This window comes from Misgurnus anguillicaudatus, chromosome 20 (genome assembly GCF_027580225.2).
Source record: "Misgurnus anguillicaudatus chromosome 20, ASM2758022v2, whole genome shotgun sequence".
NCBI lineage: Eukaryota > Metazoa > Chordata > Actinopteri > Cypriniformes > Cobitidae > Misgurnus > Misgurnus anguillicaudatus.
This window is the reverse complement of record NC_073356.2, coordinates 13679606-13704428: the sequence shown is the minus strand read 5'-3', so window position 1 is coordinate 13704428 and position 24823 is coordinate 13679606. Positions and strand designations below refer to the sequence as shown.

The following is a 24823-nucleotide window of genomic DNA, read 5'->3' as shown; positions in this document are numbered from 1 at the left end:
TACAATCCTTAAAATAACGGTGGTCATCTAATAGCAGGCAAGCTAATGTCTTGGCGGTTTGTCAGCCACAGACTAGCGCTGTTGAAATCTGGCAGACTCCCAGAGGAGCATCCCGTCCGATCCCGGGATCAGTTTTCGTCCCTAACTCTTTTTGGCTCTGTATCATCCTGCCAGATCGGCCTCTTCCTCCGGCTAATGCACTGTAATATGAAGTAACGTAATAACATCGTCTCTGCGAGACCGGTCGGCCTCCCTTCCTGTTTTTGGATGTATGACTGTGTTGATTACTCGGTAAATGCAGTTTACTCGGGCATGCGGCGTCTGTTGTCACAAGCCGCAAGCCGTCACCTTGATGTTGTGTAACGCGTGCAGTGCGTTAACTGTCAACCCCTCTCATGGGGGAAAGACATAAATCAACTGGGCACTGTGTGGTGACACAATGGTTGCAATGACTCGATCTTTCATGCTTGACAAAGTGCTCGAAAAAAGCAAATCGAATTTGTGCAAAGCGTTCATATTATCAGAGTTCCTGGAAAAAGTGGAGCCTTTACCTAGTTAAATAATAGTTCACTTTAAAGTCGTCATGAAACGGAAGTAGTTATTGTCTTATTTTCCTTGCTGTGATGTATATCTGAGTGAAACGGCTTCTGAAATGAGGAAAAAGGTAGGGCAGGACTCGATTTCTTCCAAAGTGAACTAATCGGATCGTTGTAAGTTCGCTCGTGTTGCTAATTGCTAATCGCTGCAATCTTTTCCTGGCCCACACCCTATTTTTCATGACAGGAAGTAAAGATAGGTTGTTGTTTTTTAAGGAGGGGAGGAGATTAGCGTTTTTGATTAAAGATTATGAGGGCACATGAATATTACATTTGTTGGGGTATGATGGTTGACACTGGATCTGTACTTAAGCCTACCACACCAAGCGTGACCTTTCCAGCGCCAGTACATAACGTGTGACATTGTGGACGTGTTTTAAAGGTGCAGTAGAATAAAAACTGTATTTATCTAGGCATTGGTTAATAATAGGTACATGGTAATGACATATCATGAGCCTCAAACACAGTTGTTTCCTCCTTATGTTAACAATTGCTTTCGCTTGGCTATAGACCATATCAATAATGTTAAAGCAACATGCCGAAGAGAAGTTATGAGGTCTTTTCCTTTAGTGTATTTCTTGCTAATAGCTAAATTGAGGCCTGCAGCAGAAGAAAATATAAAAATATGAGTGGGGAGGTTTTGAGGTTTTAGTTGACTGACTCTTTTGGGAGATCACTGGCACGCTTTCAGGGCCTGGTTGCTTTTATATATTTTTTTATTTTCGCGTCGGACAAATTGCTTCAGTTTTGGGATTTTCTCTTAGCTTGGTTTTTTTTTTGGTTAATGAAAATAATGTGCACTTCATCCTCTGAACCGTCTCTGGGTTTTTTCTCTTCAGTTTTTGTATTGTCAGTGCTCTTCAGTTAAGTATGCAGTTAAAGGTTTATACGGTGGTTTCCACGATTGCAGATGGTTTGGGATTAACTGTCAGGTCAACGTTGGTTGTGAAGAGACATTCAGTAACGTAAACATTATTCACATTAACGCACTAATCGTCCATGCTGAACATTATGGGCATTAACTGCTATCATTTTGCAGGCGTCATGGGTATTGAACAAGGAATCTGTTCCCCAGACAGATCATATTCTGGGCTAGGAGAGTACCTAAAATTTGTTAGCTGGTGTGAAATCAGTTTTGTTGCATGTCTTCAAATAGTTAAATACTGTACATTACAGACTTCTTCAGCGCAGGCAAGAGACTGGACATAAGGAATCCAGACTTAGAAGGTGTCCAGCATCAGATTTTTTTTAAAAGCCCTTGAAGCCCATTTATTTTTTTGCACATATAAGATTAAGGTCTGAACTTACTACAACCATATTTTTAGAGGATTTTAAAAATATTTCCTATAGAATTATTTACATTTTTTTTTAGATTTTCATTATAAAAAATTATCATTACCGCAACATGATATTACATTAAATATATGCATTTACAAACACATGTTTTGGTAATGAGAACTTAAAAGTTGTCAAGGTACTATGACAAACAAAATATTAACTTTTATCTGGAGAGAAAAAATAAGAACTGCTTACCTGGTAGCCATCTTGAGTGTCACAGTCAATTATGTCCCTTCCAACAATTTTTTTAAAAAACGTTAGTTTATTGAGGGCTTAAACAATGATTGAAAATTGTTGCGGAGGATGAGAAACTTTTTGGACACATTTATATTCTTTATTTTTTCTACATTTACCAATGATCACCAAATACCACATGTTTATTTATTGTAAATGTTTATAGTATAACATGCACTGAAGCTTTTTATTTTTTAGATTTTTTAATTATAAATATTTCCATAATAAAGAACCCAAATCCAGTTATGGACATGTTGCGGTAACGAGAATTTTCCCCTTAAATGTGGAAAAAAATACTAAATTGGTTTGTAAGAAGTTTGAAATCATGTCCAAAATAGTACATGAAGAGATGTTTGTAACTGTATGCTTTTTATTTTGATACTCTAACTTTGCATTTACTTTTTTTTAATCAAAATGTTTCATGATACCTCATAAGTCTAATTTCGTGAAAATCACCCAAGGAAGTTTTTAGTGGCGACTTTCTCTTTAAAGGGATAGTTCACTGAAAAAGGAATATTCTGTCACCATTTACTCACCCTCAAGTTGTTTTTAAACATGTATATTAATTATATTCCTCTGAACACAAATGAAAACTTATTTTTAAAACTGTTAATAATCGAACAGATCTGGGGCACCACTCACTTCCACGTAATTATTTGTTTTCTACAGTGGAAGTCAATGGTGCCCCAGATCTGCTTTGTTGTGAACTATCCCTTAAATCCCCTTAAGCCCAAAGAAAAGTCTTGCAAAGTATAGTTTATTTGACTGATACATGTACAATGACATTCAACGCATGCACATTGCAACAAAATGCAATGCATCTCTGCACGTGGGACGTATGCTTCATTACAGAAATCTGGCGTTGTGCGTACAGTTTTGTGTATACTATTCTGACAATGATATTTGCGTCATGCGCACTGTACACGGACCCTCACATATGCGTAAAATCTGGCCTATACTTCTAGCTTTAACCAGGAAAATTGAAATGGTAGTTTTGGCTTCCACAAGCGGGACTTAAAGGTCTTGTTCGGAGAAATCTAAAACTATCAAAAGCTGATGTGAGCAGCACTAGTGCACTGCTTTGCCATAAACAATTCCTGAACAAAATGAAAAATGTGTCTGGAGGAGTGTGCATTACACAAAAGCACAAAAAGGGAAACGGTGTTATGCAAGGATCAATGTCTTATAATTTGCCTACACGCACAAGCGGATGGTTAAGTCTGGCTTTAAGATGGCCTCTGTAGGCTGTCTTCCTGTTCGACTACTGTTAACTCATCTCCCCTGCTTACAGGGTGTGTGTACGTGTATGGGGAGGGTGGGCCGTCTTTGTTGCCGCTCACCATGAGAAAGAGAAATAGAGGAAGGAGAATACAGAGCCTGAAGCGTTAACAGCCACGATGACAGGCCCATCAGTCTACCCAAACCCACACTTCTGCACAATGATACATGGGCTCATGTCCAACATCATGAATGTAATATTTTGCCCTTTTTTGCCCAACATGCGTGCACGGGAGGATTGTCACAATACCAGAAATATCAGTAGCAATAAAATGACACAATATCATACACAAATTTTCATACCGCAGCGATAATCAAAGGCAACCAATATGCTTTTAACACAGTCCCGTATTTAAATATTAATGCGAAGGTGCATTTACACTGCAAACCTAATCCATTGGACCGATATGTGCTGATCTGTTTTCAAGAATACCTTGCCAAGACAGGCACAAAATGCATTTATCCATTCACAATCACATTTTACCATAGCCTGCAAACTCAATTACACAAAAGTTGGTATCAAATAGATTCAGTACTATGTACCACTGATATTTTATCATGATGTACTGTTACTTTTTACGAGTAATTCAGATCGTTTACCTCCTAAATAAACCAAATTGACCTTCTGCTGCACCCACATTAGCCAAAGGCTCGTGTGCCAGCATATGTGTCGCGTTAGCTTGTGTGCATTCGCGGCAATTCATTCACGAGTCCCCCAGGCTCGTATTCAGACGTAACCGAGTGTGCGAGTGGATTTCTGTTGGCACTCGCAGCTGATGACCTCGTGCGTAAACCGAAAGCGCTGAGTGGTTAAGAGAAAGCCATCTCTCTTCATGCTCGACCTGTGCCGGGAAAGAGTTAACTACTCGCGCAGCAGAGAGCATGCGAGTGAGCAAATGAGTGGCTGTGAAAGAGAGCAGCATGCTGCTGTTGTTGGGGAGCTGGAGGGGTGAGGTGGGCGGAGCTTCGTAGCTGCCTGGCCAAGCCTTCGGTCGCTTGGCATCTTTCAATGGCTTCTGATTGGTTGACTGAACAAAGTGCTTTTGATGGGTACGCCGCACATCCCTGGGTGTAATGGGGAACTTGGGGGGGGGGGGTTGTCCTGGCCATGGTGCTTATGCTTTCAGAAACACACACATGCACACCAATGCTGCAATGTTAGTAGTACATGGAGCATTCGCGAATACATTTAGTACTACTATTACATTATATCAGGTTGGCTAAATGCATAAATTGAATTAGAAATAAAAGTGATTTTTATTTCTTAGACTATAACTGAATTAAACGTAAAACATTAAATTTAAGTACACTTTAAAAAGTTAATTTTCAATTAAATAAAACTTTATGATACCATATAAACACTTTTGGTCTTTTTGAAATAGCTTTTCCAATATTAACGTAATAGACCTGCATAATGCTATAATTGAGCTACAATTCGCTATTGTTTATTTTCTGTGAGACAGATGTTTCAGTCCCTCCAGAAAAACGCGATTGCGCGATATATTGCATAATCAGCCAAAGTCCGCATATTTATGCGGGGCTGCATTTTTCCAAATACGACGCACTTTCGCCGCATTAATTACATATTTCCGCGCACAAAATATGCGGGGCTTGCATGATTTCATAATCTCCGCATTTTCGTAGCAAAAGGTCACATATATATTAGCAGAAAGTTGAAAATGTTGCATTTACTTCTCAAAAGCGCAGCCGTGTCCTCTATTGCCATGGGAACGTTATGAAGTGACGTGAACATCATTGCAGCTTTTGCAAGTTCCGCAATTTTCGCAAATTCCCGCAATTCCATCGCATAAATTGCATAAATATCCCGCATATTCCATCGCATTTTTTAAGAAAACGTGCCGCAAAATCAAGGATTTTTGCCCGCAACAATCACAAAAAAACTCCGCGTTTTTTCTGGAAGGACTGGTTATTCGCCTAGACCGTTTTGAAACAGAGAAATGAGTTGAGATATACTTAAACAAAGAGATTAAGCAATCGCAAACCTGCAGTAGCTCGATAAAAACAGTCCATGTAAACTCACTAAAGTCATGTGACAATGGAAAAGTATGATGTTGTTTGAAATGTTACACATACTATTTTTACAAATATGCAGTAGTATGCAGGAAGTGTTTTATTCCAAATAAAAAAGGAAAACAAAAATCGCTGTCTTTTTGTGTAAGTGTGACAATCCAAAAGCACACTTTTTTTGACCCTGAGGCCTTTTTTTCCACCCAGCTCTTTTTCGGCATGTTTTGTTTTTTTATTTTACAAATATTGAGAGAATCCTTGACGCAAAATGTTGTTGACATGCCACGGCCAGCTTGGCATTTCCTGCCACTTCTTTTGATTTAAAATTGACTGCATGTCTTACTGGTAGCAGCTTAAAAAACGATTTTGCTTTCTTGCTTTGTCTTTTTGGGCAGGCAGCACTATGCGCCTGTGATGAGCCATCTGGCATTGTTGAAAATTTCTTTAAATGGCCATAAACGTAATTCATTCAGTCAGATTGTCTCCAGTTCGAACGCTTTTCTTCATGCAATGATAATAGGCGCTATAAAAGCTCTCAGAGACACATAACAGGTCCTTGGGTCATATTGCTCTTATTGTTACTGTATCTGCTAAATGATCATTGGGATCATTTGTACAATCATTGTACGCCTGCCCTTTTCATCTGTCCTGTCACTCATGTCCAGCTTTCGTTTATTTTTGGGTTTTCTTGCATGCCGTGTGGATATCCTTGGGGCATGTGTCAAATGGATGCCCTTAAAAGTATAAGTATTTCATATTTTCATTTGTTTTTCAGATGTTAATTCCATTTTTTTAAACACTTTGACTTGAATTTGTAATGAAACTGGGTTTGCAAACTATTTTAAAGGGGGCATATCATGAAAACCTGACTTTTTCCATCTTTAAGTGCTATATTTGGGTCCCCAGTCCTTCTATCAACTTAGAAAATGTGAAAAAGGTCAACCCAGTAAATTAGTTTTGGTAAACCATTCTCTGCAAGGATGTGAAAAAATAGGGTATTTGTGGTGTCAAAATGGGATTTTATTATAATAATACCGCCCCTTAATCTGCACTGTCCAACCATCGCACTGCCATTTAGTCCAGAGAGAGAGAGAGGAAGAAATAATTGACAGCACCATCTGACAAGTTTCAATTTCACAAACCACTATTATGGTGACCAGTGTTTGCATTTCATCAGCTCATTTGCATTTAAAAGGGACATTTTTGCTCACACCTACAAAGTGGCAATTTTAACATTTTATAATAAATTATCTATATGGTACTTTGGGCTAAAACTTCACATGGTGTACCCCGGGGTCACCAAAGATTTATTTTACATGTTAAAATGTTTGTGAAATGTCCCCTTTAATTGAAAGAGCACAAAGACGAACAATTTCTTTGACATAATAAAAAAGTCAAAACCGTTCTATTTCATCATAAACAATCTGAAAGCAAGGCTTAAGTGTAAAATACTGAACTTGTCTTTTAAAATCAAGTTGATTTATCTGCGTCATTATAATGCTATATTTTAAAAGAGATTTCACATGCTGAATATTCTTCACTTTGTAAGCTGTGTTTTCCCCTCCCTCTGTTTTTCTGTTTTTTTTCTATTTGATCACCATTTCCTCTCAGTGAAAGTGTCTTGAGTCACTTGCGCTGGAACGAAAGCTTTGCTTAACCTAGATATTTAAATCAGAATCCAGCCCCGGTACCTTTCAGCATCAGCGATTGGCTGACTTACCTCTATTGAACTCCCACCTTTTCTCCAGGTTCTGTTGAAATGTTATTGTGCTGTCACCTCATTGTTTTAACCAATGATGTGTTAAGTTACCTACACCTCACAGAGATGCAGAAATCGATAGTGCTTGGAAAAAAGAAGATTGTGTTTTTAATCATGTCTGCTTCTAATGACTTGGTTAAAATGAGTCTGTGGATTGATTTGTATTGCACGTTGCGAATCTGTGTGAACTGTAGGGTGGCCGTGTTTAACTAAAAATGTTAATGAAATGGGGTTTCCCTCTGTGTTTTCCCTGGCCTGTGACATTTTAGAGGAAGTCGAATATGATTTCTGCTCTGAGATCGGTTTCAGGTTGACTCGCAGTGTGGGGACTGTAAATATAGACAAGGTCACAGGTGATGCATTGAAAGAAATCAGTGTCATGTTAAGGTGCACGTTGCTATTTTGTTTATCCTGACCATAGCAAAACAAATGAGGTTTTCCCCTGGTTTGACAGACAAGGCTTAAAGGAATATTCCATTTTCTTAAAAGAAAAATCCAGATAATTTACTTACCACAATGTCATCCAAAATGTTGATGTCTTTCTTTGTTCAGTCGAGAAGAAATTATGTTTTTTGAGGAAAACATTGCAGGATTTTTCTCATTTTAATGGACTTTAATAGACACCAACAATTAATACTTAACTCAACACTTAACAGTTTTTTCAGCGGAGTTTCAAAGGACTATAAACCATCCCAAACGAGGCATAAGGGTCTTATCTAGCAAAACGATTGTCATTTTTTACTGTGACCCATTGACGTGATGACGTATTGCGTCGGGTCAGGCTAGCGCATGACGACCGGATCTAAACGAGAAGTTGTGCTATAGAGGTGGATATTTGTTGTTTTTGTTGTCGAAAATGACGGTCGTTTTGCTAGATGAGACCCTTATGCCTCGTTTGGGATTGTTTATAGTTCTTTGAAACTCCGTTGAAAAAAACTGTTAAGTGTTGAGTTAAGTATTAATTGTTGGTGTCTATTAAAGTCCATTAAAATGAGAAAAATCCTGCAATGTTTTCCTCAAAAAACATAATTTCTTCTCGACTGAACAAAGAAAGACATCAACATTTTGGATGACATGGTGGTGAGTAAATTATCTGGATTTTTCTTTTAAGAAAATGGAATATTCCTTTAAGCCTAGTCCTAGACTAATACATGTTTGATTTGAAAATAACTTGCACTGACAGATCCTAAAATCAAAGACTTTTTATTTGTCTCATGATACACACTTATAAAATGATTCTCTCAGGCATGTTTTTTAAAGATGCTTAAACATTTTAATTTAACTAAGGCCTAGTCTTTGCTTTAGCTAAGCCTTGTCTGTGAAACCAGGCTTTATTTTTCAGTATTTTGTGCCTTTACTGGACAAGTATAGCAAGTACAGGGTGGAGAGAAAGTAACCAGACCTGCAAAAAGACCTTGAGCTGGGAATCAAACTTAGATCACCAAATGCATGCTGCATGTCGAAACACCTTCCCACTAGGCCATCGACTGTGTTCTAATGAAGAAGTTATGAGGTTAAGTTCGAGTTTCTAACCATGTGTAAGAGTTAACTGCCAGCATGCAGTATTCCATAGCGTATGCAGGGCAAGTCGACTCAGTTCCTGGAGGGCTGCTGTCCTGAAGAGTTTAACCAACCTGCCTGAAGAAGCTAATCAAAGTCTACAGGATTATTTGAAAATGGCAGGTGTGTTACATTAGGGTTAGACCTGAACTCTGTAGGACACTGGCCCTTTAAGACTAGAGTTGATTAGCCCTGACGTACAATTTCAGCTTCAAGATCCTCAGTACCATGCCAACTGTCAAGTTACGCAGCTTGTCGCATTTTGTACTAAGTGTTTTATATCTTTTTGCGTATATGGTGAGTGGCTTATGGAAGTTTCAGAACCTCTCGTGGCAGCTTTCATTGCCGCCTGCTGTGTATTAGCTGATTAAAAAGTGCAGTTACACATGTTTAGATAGAGGCGAGTAGGAGTAAACATGATGAAAGGCTCATGCATGCAGCTGAAGCGCAGAATCTAATCAGCTCGCTTCCTGGAGTTTCATTGATTTCTCAGAGCCATGCACACAGGGGTGGGGGAATCTAAATGGATCTCCGGGTGCGTAATGCAGTTTCCGACTTAGGTTGGGTAAACTTTTGGTTTTAAATGCCAAGGGCTTTAACCTTTTATTATTTGTATTTTATTTTTTGAGTCAGATGTCCCATTTGAGCAATTTACTGCTAGTTTCTATCTCAAACAACAGTCTTCCCTGATCTTCTGTTAAAGGATTACTCCACTTTCTTAAAAAAAAGATGACATTCAAAATGTTGATGTCTTTCTTTGTTCAGTCAAGAAAAAAAATAGTTTTTTGAGGAAAACATTCCAAGATTTTTCTTAATTTAATAGACTTTATAGGACCTCAGTTTAAATGCAGTTTAAAATTGCTGTTTCGACAAAGCAGCTTCAAAGGGCTCTAAACGATACCAAACGGGGCATAAGGGTCTTATCTAGCTAAATGATTATCATTTTTGGCAAGAAAAATATGCACTTTTTAAACCACAACTAGTCTAGTCTTGCACCAGCCATGTGACGCGCGACCTCACGTAATGGGTAAGCACATCGAAGCGTCACAAATGTGAAACGCACATTTGCGGATCATTTTCAACAATAAACTGACACAAAAACATGAATAAGTATCTTTCCACATACAACAACGTTGTAACGGTCCTCTTTCTCTACATTTGTAAACACTGGGGCGGTAGTTTTGGATATTTCATGCGTGACCTTTCGACGTACTTATGTATTACTTAAGAACTGGCAAGTCACACGGCTGGTTTAAAACGAGAAGTTGTGGTTTAAAAGTACTTTTTTTCTTGACAAAAATGACGATTGTTTCGCTAGATAAGACCCTTATGCCTCGTTTGGGATCGTTTAGAGACATTTGTGTTAAAACTGCAATTTAAAACTGCATTGGAACTGTAAATCGTTGCAATCCAATAAAGTCTATTAAATTGAGAAAAATCCTGGGATGTTTTTCTTAACTTAATTTCTTCTCGACTGAACAAAGACATCAACATTTTGGACGACATGGGGGTGAGTTAACCTTTTAATATCTTTCGCTCCAAGGCTAAGCAGAGATGATGCTGTCCAGTCCATCTGCTTTACAGGATGTCGATTATCTTCCCCTTGCTGCTTTAACGCCATTCTTGTTTCCCACAATCTCCTTGGCCAGCTCTCCCACTCAGGGCTCAGAGGTTCAACCAGCGGTGACGTCGCATCCGTCTACCCCTCCTATCCCCTCTACATCCCCATCATTCTTTTCCTTCCACGTCCTTGTAGAATGGGAGCATTTGTGTTGAGTTTTCCCTCAATCACGTGTGGGAGACTGGCTCTTACAATGGGAGCACTGTAGGCTTGGTTCCCAACAGAGAAGTCAGTAGTTCCTGTCACTGGAGGAGGGAGAGATTTGGGTGGGAAGGCTGGCTGATATGTGTGATTTGTCCCTCCCATGGCTCGGCCTCCAGAATAGCGCAGTGTCTGTGGTGAGAAAGCCGGCCCGTCTCCTCATTCCAGGACTCCGTGTTAACAAATGTGACAACCTATTTTCATTAAGTGCTGATGCATTTTCTTATGCTTTAAGTCACGTGTTGTGCCTGATCAGCAAGGAACATCTTAAGGAAAAACGTTTCAGAGACTTGCGAGCAGGTCAGATAGTACTATATATAAATACTTGTCTAAGGGGTGTGTTTGCAAGCATAGCAGGTGACCAGCATATCTGGACATCTGGACTGTGTCCTCTGGTTCCTGTAAGACAGTGGCAGAGATCAATGAATGCTCTTAATTTAGCAGATGTTGTGGCCAGGTCTAGCCATAGGCCTGGATTCTGCTATAGATAACCTCTCTTTTGTTGAATTAAAAAGCGGTGATACAGTCCAGGGTCAGACAAGCCGATTCTTGATACCATCACATTGTGGAAATTGGAGCTTGAAGCAATTATATAATAGGATAGCCCTTGTCTGTGAACAACCATGGTCAACAAGAACTTTCAAACCAAAGAAGCGTGTTACTAAAGGGTCATTTTTGATTCATTGCTAATTTTTGAGGTTATTCTCACCAGCAGTGCATGGATCGCAGCTCCTTTTACTTTATTCAGTAGGTAATAAAGCTCATGTGCTCAGTTTACTACAGCGCAGAAGACTGTCTGGTACTGATACATGTGCGGGGGTGAGAGAGAGAGAGAGAGAGAGAGAGAGAGAGAGAGAGAGAGGGTAACAAAAGAGCTTGTGGGAAAATAATCCAATTAGTTAAGACACTACAGCGATGGCGCTATTTCCTTAACTGAATCTCATCACACCTCCAGCGTCACTGTGTCAGCGTATGTTGCGGTGAATGTGTTAAATTTGGGTTGCCCTGCATTCCTTTTCTCTATTCAGTGTTTGACGCTAGTTCAAAGGCTGCAGGAATGTCTGGAATGAGAATTCAGAGTGTGCCGGCTCAACCTCAAGAATTCCGCACAACTTTACTTGTGACCTCATGAATGATTTTTAACATCGTTTCCTGGAGTTCCCTTAGTGGCACATGGCTTATTTTTAGCTGAGTAAAGAAAACAAACTACTTCACTTGACAGACATTAAAAGCCTTTTAAAGTCTGATATTAAGGATGTATTCCTGTTGTTTTGTGCACAATGTTACAATACATATAACAGAGATGTATAACATAACAGACATAAGAAATGAACGTTTTTACAGTACATCAATATGGCTCTGACCACCAATCTTTGATGTGCAGTATATGCGTGTACTATTCTGATGACGTCATGCGCACTCTATACTGACCCTTGCGTATGTAAAAAAGTGAAGTATACCCAGTACAATACACAACAGTATGGTATAATATGGGTTAGACTTTTGGGTAGTTGTCCAGTGTAAAGTCCACACCAGTGCAGGTGCCACAAAAAGGGTGCATCAAGGGCAAATAGTGACCTCATAGGTAGTGCTTGTTAACACCTTTATGTGAACCTTAAAATGACTAATGGCACAAATTGGACTTGCAGACCATTTAGGCCGAAGCTATATTTTCAGATAGATTTGATTTGCTTGACTAGGACATGACTGTACTGTTGTGTGCGCTCAAAGCCTTGGGATTTGATTATGAGGTAGAATAGTAAGTCGGTGTCTTTGAGTCAGATGCATTGTTCCTTTTAGCAGTTATTTTAGTCATTTCCGACTTTCCTTTCATTCTCAATTATTCAACCTCTCTCAGACAAAGTGCTTTGCTCATTTGCAAAAACTGGAAATTGTTAGTCCTTCCAGATGTCATATTTTTTTTGTGTCATTTACTGCTCTTTGACTTCACAAAGTGGAGGATGTTTACTGAGCAATCGGACTCAAACTCTCGCTACTGTCCCGTGACTCATCCCAAAATATGTTACTTTCATGTCAACCTTACTTATGACTCATTAGTGGCACAGAAATGAGCTATGTGATGTGGTTTCGGTTTTGAGGCTATGACTTCATTACTGCTTGTGTCTCCAGTTGCTTTGTCCAGACTTCCTTTTTATAAACAACTTGAAAGACCTCCCATACGCTGTCCCAGGGTGGCTTGGTCCCAGGTTGTAGTGGAGCTCCTCGTGTTTGTCCAAGCTTCATAAATTTGCCCACCCAGATGGTCCACCCCACTTGAAGAGGATCTTAGTCAGCCAGTGGACTAATTGGCCACAAAGGCCTGGCGACACTCGAATGACGGAATGTGTCATGCTTACACCGTACTGATCATAACCAACCTTTATTGAGCGACCAATGTGAAGTCACCCACAGCCACTTGGAGACAACGTTCCACTAAATCACAGTGATTTATTTACCTACCCGAGAAAGAAAAGCCCCCTGTGATGAGTGAATACATATATAAGCCCCCACAGTACGCTTTTACTGTGCCAACTTTAAACCGTATTGATGCAGTTCGGGCTAACCAGTGGGCTCAGGTTGAGTGAGAAGCAAACAGAAAATGTTTGAGTTCGGTTGTAATTTAGAAAGTGCATCCTGTCCATCTTCACCCATTGTGACTGTGGACAGGGGCTTGTCCAGGACACTACCTCCATGACAAAGCAGATTCAGTTCTTTTTACTTTGGCACTACCCAATAAGTAATATCGTGACCACTATAGGGGGTAGGCGAGTTCAGTTCAGAGAACCGCAGTCCTGCAGAGTTAAGCTCCAACCCTGAAACAATCTCACCTCCATAAAGGCTTAATAATCTTGAAGACATTACTTAGCTTGTTCGGGTGTTTTTACTGGGGTTGGAGGTAAACTCTGCAAGTCTGCGGCTCTCTAGGACTGGACTTGCCTACCCCTAGGCTAAGTGTTCTGCTTGAGTCTCCCAACTGTCCTTCATTTTTGTGTCTTCCTAATTTTTCCTATGCTTTCTCCCATTGTTCCCCTTTATTTTTTGTGCTATTCCCTGTTCTTCCTTCTCTTTAATTTTCCCCCAGTTATTCCACAGTGTTCTTTATTTGTTCTTCCATGTTTACCTTAATTTTGAACAGATCTACTCTGTTCTTCCTTGTTTTCCTTAATATTCCCGAGGTTATTCCCTGTTTTCCCTCATTCTTCTTCATTCATCCATGTTCTGCTTCCTTGTTGTTCCTCATTCTGTTTGATTTATCTTACTTCTATCCTGACCCATTCTGTTAAGGCCCAGCTGAAGACCACAACGTGCCGGGAGTGGCGGGAACTGTCAAGTGTTACGAGTTTTTCATTATTTTTGTATGTGTGGTTAACCAGCCTTCAAACCTCACCTGTTGTCTTTCTATCAGACTTCTGGAGATGAGAGGTCACTGACATAAAAGACCATTTGAGATCTTATAGCTGAATAAAGAATAGTTGAACTATGATTACTGTCGTCCTGCAACAACGGTTGAACTGGTTGCACAACACTCTTCTTATAGTCACTTGAGCTGAAGGACATCATGAAACGGTTTCAAACATGTCTGTTTAAAACACTAAACAGACACTCAGCACATTAACAGTTGTCATGAGGAGCTGAAACAGATTTATAGCTGAATGTAGATATTTATCAGCAATGTTTTTCACTCTAAAATCATAATAAACTGGAGTGACTTGAAGCTAATGGAATTTGACAGGTACGCAAATGCATTTGTATTGCAAATACACATTCTGATCCTTTTGTATTTCTCATTACTGTACAATGAATTCTTTTAAGTACAAAGGCACAGAAGCATTGTACTTGTATAGCTTATGAGTGCAAATGGTTGTAATGCATTAGGCCAGCACTTGCTCCTCTCAAAGGACATTTCTCCCTCCATTAGACACTCAGTGGATTGCTGCTTCCAGAGCATCTGCCTTTTAGTGGTGGAGCCAGATATTTTCTCAAAGGACTGATTCGGAGGCATTGTGTGGTATTGGTTGAGTTCAGAGCTCGGTAAGTCTTGGGCTGCTCTGAGATCAGTTTTACGGTCCTTACGGCAGCCACTCGTGGGCGAAATTGAGTTGTTGGCATCATTTGGCACACTTTTAGCCCAGCACACTTACTGTGTGACACAAAGGAAGTGGTTAATATTTTAAGTTTGATTGGCAGTTTTTGAAGTGACGCTTAGTGGGTCATGGGTATATATGCGTGTGTATATGAAAGACACTGGCAATGTGTTTGTGTAATGTAGGTCAGGGGGAGAGGAAGAGGTCGATAGTATCTTTTTAGTCTCATAATGGTGAAACTATAAGACGTGTGTGTGTGTGTGTGCCTCATTTCTCCTGGCCAAGCATCAAGAACACAGCACTGCCTGTATCGGCTTGTCTGCAAGAGATCTCCGTCTCTCTTTCTCACCCATGTGCACGCACACACACACGTACTGGCAGACTCATGGCAGGCAGCGTTGCGAAAAAGTGTGTTTGTGTTTGTTTGTGTCATCGGGTACACACCCCTCCTGTATATTCGAGTGTAATCAAAGCAGATGCTTCCAAACAGAAGCACAAAACATAATTACATGCTTTCGTTTCATCTTAATAGCATTGTGGCCGTACATTTTCAATGGGTTCTGCTTCTGCAAGATTTCTGGATGATTAGTGGGGCGGATTGAGTTACAGCAGGTTTGTGTTGGGAAGATGTTCACTGGCAAAGGTTTTATAAAACTTTGACAACAAACTGACAATATTTGTCTGCGTCAGGTTAAGGGGTTATGTTTATATCCGTTGTGCCTTGTATTTGTGGGTTTGGGGTTATTGGAATATTTTCCCCAAATATGAACATTTCTTTCTCAGCCTTATGCCATCCCAGATGTATATTCTTAATTTCTTTAGTTAAACACAACCAAAATATTTTGTATTAATGTGTCATCATTTTGTCTTTTTTTATGGGGGTCAACATGGCTCTTGACTCCAAATGACTCCATTGGGTAATGCATGTCTTCTGAAGTGGAACAATGTGTTATCCACAGAGACATACATATCGTATTATGTATTGTGCATACATATTGTATATGGCGTCACAACAATATGTAGAATCTCATTGGCTCTTGTGTGTTTTTCAATATGCGTTCTTCAGCGATCTTGCGTCCTTGTGTTCTTGCTCTATGTCATCATTAACTGTCAAAGTTAAATTCCAATTCTCAAGAACACAAGTACAGAGGACGCATGACAGTACCCAGATGTGTTCTTGATATTGAGGATGCATCGAGTGCAGACTTGCGCGTTGAAATCTGGGGAGTTCAGGTGACCAACAGGAAGATCGGACACATCTCAATTCTCACAAGTGCATTCTGTGTTCTCGCAAGTCGCAACCTTCTGAGTTCATTCTTCCAAGATCGCCTGGCAAGACCAGTCTTCGCGAGAACGCAAGTCCGTTCTTTGCGTTCTTGGAATTGAGAAACAGCGAAATATGCTGGAGCTGCATGTGTCATGTACTTCTGCTGCGCATATTGAGTTTCTGCACGAGAGCGCCCTTATTGTTTACCTTGTGTGCCGTTTTATTGACTTGTTATTATGCATTCTTATTATTAATGTTTGCCATTTATTTTAAATTCATTTATATTTTATTGTTTTCTAATTTATTTGATCGTTTGCCCTTCTATGCCATATTTCTTGAATGAACAAAATCAAAATTCCAAATTTCAATCTTGAATCTTGTTTGAATTAACTTCCATCAATAACCTCCCTTTGAAAACATGAGTTTATATTAAAACATGAGTTAATTTCTTTTCTTAAGCTATTTTGTTAACGTGTTAAGTGTAAGAAAATGAACCGTTATGTGTCAGCAGTTTTTTTTAAATTCGTGACTTTTGTGTGATTTATAGTAATTAGAGGACTCATTATAAAAGACTGTCACTTGGCGTGTAATGCATTTAATAATAATAATTTGTTATATTTATATAGCGCTTTTCTGCAGCACTCAAAGCGCTTTACATATGAATGGGGGAATCTCCTCAACCACCACCAATGTGCAGCATCCACCAGGATGATGCGACGGCAGACATTTTTTGTAAATGGGGGATGATTAGTAGGCCAATGGGCAAGTTTAGCCAGGATGCCGGGGGACACCCATTCTCTTTATCGAATGACATCCTGGGATTTTTAATGACCACAGAGAGTCAGAACCTCGGTTTAACGTCTCATCCGAAAGACGGTGCTTTTTGACAGTTTAGTGTCCCCATCACTATACTGCGGTGTTAAGACCCACACAGGCCACAGGGTGAGCACCCCCTGCTGGTCTCACTTACATCTCAACCAGCAGCAACCTGGTTTTCCCAGAAGGTCTCCCATCCAAGTACTGACCAGGCTCAACCCTACTTAGCTTTAGTGTGCAAGCTGTCTTGGGCTACAGGGTGATATGGCTGCTGGCATTTATTTTTACTTTCCATCACTCATTTTTTTTGTATCAAATTCTTACTCTATAATCTAGTATGCTTGTTCACTCTCTTGCAACTGAAGTTGAGTGCGTGTAGATCTGCGCGAGGTGCGAGCAACGGTTGTTGATTCATGCCGATTGCTTATCGAGTGGCGCGGGGCAAAACATGTCCCCGCACCTTAATCAGCTGACATTAGCACTGTCGCCATCGGCCCAGCCAGGATATGAAGAATAATCAATGGACGATTATTCGCCTTGACCTTTGGGCTTAAGGGACGGACTTTAATCTTGTTTGCATATCCGCACCATTGATCAGCTGTGCCCAGCTAGGCCAGGCAGTAGAGGCACTTCTCCATTACCGTATGTAAATGCTTGTAATTTGAAAGGCTTGTTTATAATGTAAGTGTGAAGGAGTGATTTTGTGGGTAAAAGGTTACCAGACTCTTTCTCTGAAATAACTGCGGCTATTTTAAGAGGCTGTGATTGGGCCACAGTGAGTCTGTGTACTCTGGGAGGATGTGTTCTAGTTTGACCTTCTCTCACTGTATTTTCTTGTTTTTTTTTCTTGTCGTCTCCACTGTAGCACTTGTTTTCTCTCTCTCTCTCTCTCATTTGCTCTCTCTCTTTCTTTCCCTCTCTCTCTATGCTCTTCAATGTCTGCTCTCAATTTCCTCTTCCATCATATCGTAGTGTCATTGCCAGGACCTGTGCCATTCTCTTGACCTGCTGTTGCCTCTCTCTTTTCTCTTTCCGTCTCTTTTTCTTCGTCGCTCCCTCGCTCTCTCTTTTTTCAGCCGTGCAGACTGATGTGCTGTCATCCTCTGGCTAAATTAGGTGAGAGTGCAGAGACTGTGTGTGTGTGTATATGTGTGTGTATGTGATGGTTTGAATGCAGATCTCTGTTTCTGTACCTTCTCTCTGCTTGAAGTCTGTCTGTCTGTCATAAATGTTATGTTTAATACTTCAGATGGTTTTCAGCAGTACAAAATGAATTTATGACTCCATATGCACCGGATTTGGAAGGGTAGAGTGTAGCGTTTTGGGAATAAGAGATATATTGGCATTGTCTGGGATTTTATAGTGAGAGTGCTGCTTGATCGACCTCAAAAGTTCAAGCATTTGTCTGTGCCACAAAAGCCAAGAATGTAACAGTTTCTCCATTTGAGCAAATAAATAACCTCCTCTTACTATTTGTTTTTCTTCTGTTTCTGATTTTACTGCCTCTGTCATTGCACCAAGACCATGTGGGACTAAAATGTGCCGTGTCAGAAAAGGCAGTAGGCTGCTTTTCTCCTGAAATCGTCACTATGCTTCCAGCCTCCATCACTGTCTGCCACTTCTTGTTCAGAGGAGATGCCTGTGCTGAGTTATGTGTGTTTCTCCTGGTCTCTGTAAACTCATTAGACCTTGTCTTTTGGCTAGGCTGAATGGATGGCTGTTTTTCTATACCACCCTCCCTTTACCCCAATGCACCATCAGCATAACAGCACTGTGTAAAGACTGGCGAGAGAGAGAGAGAGAGAGACTTCGGTTCATGCAGGCGCCGGCCACATTATTGCGCCTTAATTGTGGACTGGAAATCTGGGAGTCAAGTGTCCCATGTGACCCTCGTGGGATGTCTGGAGCATTGTGGGAAGGGGAGGAGCTTGTACATGCACAAAAACATTAGCGTAAATGTTATTGCATGGCTTGTTAGTGATTGTTTATGGTTAGACACCGTTCGACCGCGGTTAACCAGAAGTGTTACGGACTGGTTAAACGCTAGTAGTGGTCTATCATTTACTCGCAGAGATATTTCTGTCCTGCATATGGAAAGGATTTATGTCTTTTTTGAAGTGGAGAAAGGTCATTGAGGTTAAAGTCCATGCACTGAAAAAGGCCTGTGAGACATTTATGTGCCTCCATGTGTGAAATAAAATAATAAAAAGAGCTAGGAATGTGCAAAAAACATTTGTGGATGGCAGTGTTTTCTCCTCTGGTGTCCAATCGTACCACCGGCTGTCATAACCGCTAATCTTTCTTTAAGTTACCAGCATGACTCTGTCTTGCATTTCAAGAGATATTGAACATGAGCCATTTTTGCCATTTCTATATTTGTCATGACTTTATGAGTGGGTCTACATATAGCCTAGTTTGTCATTCTTGATTTTTTTTTCTAGAAAGAGTTATGAATTTGCCAGCTTCTTTATTTCTGAAGTAGATTGTAGAACTTCATAAAAGGCTGCTGTGGCCTACATCTTAACATTTTAGCATTTGGCAGATGCTTTAATCCATCTGCAGTACAGTGCATTCAATCTATACATTGTTTCATCAGTATGTATGTTCCCTGGGTATCAAACCTGTGACCCTTTTGTGCTGCTAACACAATGCTCTGCTAATTAGGCTATAGGACAAACAACATATTCCTAGCCAACCTTAATCAAACTTTCCATTCAGCTGACAGATTTGTTTGCGGTTTACAGTGACGCACAGACTTGTAACGATGAGGGACAGCTTTACTACTTCGGAAATAAGCAATACTGGTTGGGCCAGTTTGAGTGATAATACAGTTAGATAATGTATCGTGAATGTATGCCTACGTGTGTTTCGATGATGATTTTGTAATGCCAGGGGATTATCCTGTTGACACAGTCAAATGATCTGAAGAGCAAGAATCTTGCATGTAATCCAAGTGAAATGATGTGGACATAAATGTTATTTAAATCTTAACCAGTAACTTGATAAGATTATAAAAATCTAAATTTACATTGTCTCATTTAAGCGGGGATACACAACTGTATCCTATGCGGAGGTGTTTTATCGACTAGACCTGACGCGTACATAAATTCTCCTCCTGCTTTACATCGTCACATCTTCAAATTATAGACGGTTTCAGCAGTAACAACATAAGCAAGCGGCTGTCGCGGTCCGCACGTAACTTCTGGTAAAATCCGCTAAGAATAAATAACAACAAAGTTCTTTAAACTTAGTTTATTTATATAACAAGCCAAAAAACAACACATAGATTACCTAGGAAACCAAAACATTTGTTATTTTCGACGAGGTAATTGTTCAAGAGATCAGTTTAGCAACTGGTCAGACCATTAAAAAAATAAAACCGGAAGTAAATCTGCATCATGTGCGTCCGATGAAACCGTCTATACTCAAACATACATAAATGTTAGTATTCATGATTAAATTATTGTAAATGTAGACTTGCTTCAGACAGCGTATTAAATTTTATGTATAGACATCAGACGCATATTAACTTAAGTTCCGGTCTCTGTTTGTTTAATGGTCTGACTAGTGGCTAAGCTGAACTCTCTAAAGACGAGGGGAGACTGCATCATGAATCAACCCTATTTGAAGGGATGATTGGCAACAACATCCCCGGATCTGTAGTTAAGAATAAATGCATTCTCTGGAATCGTCTCATATGGCAAGCAGCGGAGGACTTCCATTAGTTTCCGCCTTCTCATTGGTTGCCGCTAAACTGCGTCATTCAATTCAATTTTATTTATATAGAGCTTTTCACAATTGTTAATTGTTGCAAAGCAGCTTTACATGAGTAAATGTAGGGGAGAACACAGAAAATGTCATAGCTCATTACCATAAAATTGAGCTGATTTAAACTCTCCTTGACGCTCACACCGTCCAAGACGCCCCGCGCCGCTGCTCACCAGAGCTCGCCACCGGCAGCTCCCATCGAAAATGCATGACTTCCTGCCACTTTGAAGCTTTCGCTGCCGGCGTTGTGAACGCACAGTAAGAATAGGGGACAATGTAATGTTCAATATGGCATTTGGCGGCGGAAGACCCGCCTTCCAGCTAAAAGAACCAATCGATAAAGACTGACAATGCTCTGGGGGAGGAGCTCTCTACAGAGTCTTGTGAGGTGCTTCCCAATATATCCGCAGTAGCCTAAAATCCTAGAAAAGGGATTTTAGTGCAATTTGAGTTTAAGAAACAAAAATTACGCTACAGTTGATGGCAGGTTTAAGGGGCTGATTTCCGGACAAATGCTACCAGAGGGGGGGGTCGCACACTGGACGAGAAGCGCAGTGTCGTATTGTGCCATGAATCTAAAAACAGAACACAATATTTTTTATAAATGTACGAACACCGGCGGCAGCTGACTGCGGCTGTCCGCTGTGACTCTGGACACTGCTCAAATCCCTGTCATGCCATAGAGCGCCACTCACATAGTTTAACATTAAAGGAATAGTCTACCCTTTTTCCGTATTAAACTATGTTATTACCTTAACTTAGATGAATTAATACATATCTATCTTTTTTCAATGTGTGCACCGTACAGTGCGTCATGAATATGTTAGCATTTAGCCTAGACCCATTCATTCCTATGGTACCAAACAGGGAAGCCACCAAACACTTCCATGTTTTCCCTATTTAAAGACTGTTACATGAGGAGTTATACCAGTAAGTATGGTGCCACAAAATAAAACTTTTTTTTACCAAAGGACCATAGGAATGAATGGGGCTAGGCTAAATGCTAACACATTCACAACACGCTGTACAGTGCACTCGTTGAAAAAAGATAGGGGTGTATTCATTCGTCTAGGTTGAGGTAATAACATAGTTTAATATGGCAAAAGGGTAGACTATTCCTTTAAATATCATCATATTTGTCCCAAATCGTTAGCGATTAACATTGGCTGCTAACGTATATTTTGCATTTGAAGTAGATGCTATCTGACTAAGCTCGCGATATTTAATGTGCACTTTCGGGGTACGATACCTCCGAGTTGTCCTAGACGCAATGCGGCACTTCTCGTCCGGTGTGCGGCCCCCTTAAAATGCATGTTTGAGCTGCCTTAATTTAAAAACATCTTGCACTGACATATCTTAACGTATATCAGTGCCATTGTGTTGTCTCAAGACACACAGGAACACTACAAATGAACTGTACTGTACGTTTTAATTTTGACATGTACATGTATTACATTGCCATATATTTCATAGGCACACGTGGTCAAAACTCCACTCCTTTCCCAGTTTACCTTGGCATTGAGCCTGTATGTGGACTGGTTTGGCAGGTTGTTAAGTAATGATGCTGGTCTATTTAGTATTGACACACTGTGTGCTGCTACTGTGAGCCCATATGATGGTTTCATAACTCCAGCTGAACCTGTATAAACGCTGTAGTCGAGATTAGATCACTTCTGATAACAAATATTAAACTTCAAGTCGACACCTGAGACAGTGCAGGTCATGGTTGTATTTTCTTTTTAGTCACCTGTTTCTTGTGTTTGGCAGGTATGGTGTTCTTTTGAGATCCTGCTGTTGGAGTTTGGCAGGATCTTTTTTCCGCTGGTTTGAAGTTTAAGCCGAAGAATCCGCAGCTGCCCAAACACACGCGGTTTGCTGCTTTGAAGTTCTGCCTGCTCTGCAGGCTCTGGTTTGGTCTGGTCTATACAAGTGTGCATTCTTACCCTGGCAGACTTATTTCTAAAGAGGAAAGGTCAAGTGACAATCTCTGTGCTTGTAGACCATTTCGGCTGTTATTGATGTCTTGTGGTCTCTAAAGTTTGTTTTTAGTTGAATACAATTGTATTTAATGTTTTTGTATAAGTCATGCAACTCCTATTGGGAATGGAATTGAGAAGTTAAAGGAAAACACCACCGTTTTTCAATATTTTACTATGTTCTTCCATCAACTTAGACAAATGAATACATACCTATCTGTTTTCAATGTGTGCACTTAATCTTTGTACAGTGTGTCGTGAATGCGTTAGCATTTAGCCTAGTCCCATTCATTCCTTAGGATCCAAAAAGGGATGAATTTAGGTGCCACCAAACACTTCCATATTTTCCCTGTTTAAAGACTGTTACATGAGTAGTTATACCAGTAAGTAAGATTTTTTAATGCGGATAAAAACTGAGTACTATATTGTATGGCGGAAGAGCACTTAGTTTGCAGCACTTCGACCTTGGCGTGCAGTAACATCACTCCTGACTACTCCCCCTCTCGCACAAACTTCCGTCAATATTACTGCGCCCGAGGTCGAAGTGCTGTAAACTGAGTGCTTAAAAAATTACCACGTTTTATTTTGTGCCACCATACTTACTCGTGTAAGTACTCATGTAACCGTCTTTAAAAAGGGAACCTCCGCCATAAACATGATTAAACTCAGAATGTAAAAATGAAGAAACTGACCACACATTACAGGGCGCTGTGATCCAAGTCACTGCCACATTTGGATAATCCAAGTCACAACAGACACAAGATTAAATGTGGTCCACTGATGTTTTGGGCACCAAATTGTTAATCATATTTATCTTCCATTAGAGGACTTTGCTTAAAAATTAATATGGCGTTTAGTAGATTCTGCCAACAAAGTGGTATGTCTGGGATTGAGTGGATTTAAAGCGAACAAATTAAATAATAGTTCTGAGAGTATTTGGTCAGTATGTTTTGACAAAGGAGGCGTTTAGCAACTTTTGCATCTGAACTCCTTAATCGTTTCAACTTCACAAATTTGTCATCCCTAAAGGCCTTGTCCATTTTAAAGGTTCTTTAAGAAGTCATTGTAATAATCTAAAGTTGTATGTTAAAGCGGACCAAATAAACAGTCGCATTGGCTCAAGAGGTGCAAGACTCAGAGGAGAGCTGGACTTGTGACAGAATGCCAGTACAGATACTGAAGGGTCTTGTTTTCCTTTTAAACTCTGGAACTGATTATGTACCGCTGGCTCTGCCCTGCTGCCAACCAGACAGAAAGAAAGACTTGCAGAAAGCGATCCACAGACACAACTTGATGCTTGGGGTTTGACCGTTTTGTCATCTGCCATATAAACATTATAAGCATGATTGCTTAAAAAAGTAGACATAATGCACAATTTGATTTCATCAAGTTTATATCATTTTAAGGTGTTTAAAGGTATAAGAGACTGTTAATTGATTTGCTTCTCCCTGAGGTGAATCGGATAAGTTATGGAGTGGCCGGTCCGGATACAGTGCAATGCTTTAATTACTTTAAAACTAGATCATTTAACCCCCCCCCCCCCACACACACACACACACACACACACACACACACAAGTGTTTAAATGTGGAATATTTAAACTCAGACACGTATCATCACTCAGTGCTCGGCCTGCGATAAGAAGGGTCAAAGGTCGTCTGAGCTTGGGTGACACGGGAAACGTCTCTTTTTACACCCTTGAGGAAGGAAAAAGAGAAACAAGGAATAAAATCGAAGTGAAAGATAAGGTCCGACACATTCTGGTCATTGTTGACTCTTTCTCTTTTGTGTTCGCTGACCCGTTTTGTTGCATGTTTGGAAACTGATATTGGCTGTGTTTAAAATAACGCCCTATACCCTTAAATAATGCACTATTTGAGGGAACATCCATTTTTAGTTGTGTTTAAAATCAAAGTGGACATTACTAAAACATTACTCATGCAAACCCACGATGCACCGCAATATTGAGTAATAATAAATGCTTGTTCCTTGACGAAAAATGGTGCCCGCACTGCAGTGCTTCCAGCGAGCTTAAGTGTTCGAATCTTTTTCAATCACTCTTTTGAGTGAACTATATTAGTGGACTAATGTCGGCAATCATGAATGAGGGTATAGGGGGCTATTTCGGACATAGCCATCATTTGGTGAGGCTTTTCTTCAGGAAAAATACTCTTTGTTTGATGACTATCTTTTTGGTTGTTTGTTGTGCGCAAAATAAAAGATACGTGTGCATAAATTATATAGTATTTCAAATAGTGACTTTAATTGTTAAAGCAAACTCAAACTGTTAGCTCGT

General features: G+C 40.0%; 1 protein-coding gene and 1 pseudogene across 1 annotated transcript in view; one reads left to right on the top strand and one right to left on the bottom strand.

Annotated features, from left to right (window-relative positions):
* Positions 1-24823, top strand: part of jarid2b (jumonji and AT-rich interaction domain containing 2b) — a 149929-nt gene that overhangs the window by 16677 nt on the left and 108429 nt on the right. The window lies entirely within an intron of this gene.
* LOC141351636 (5S ribosomal RNA) lies at positions 16943-17059 on the bottom strand (annotated as a pseudogene).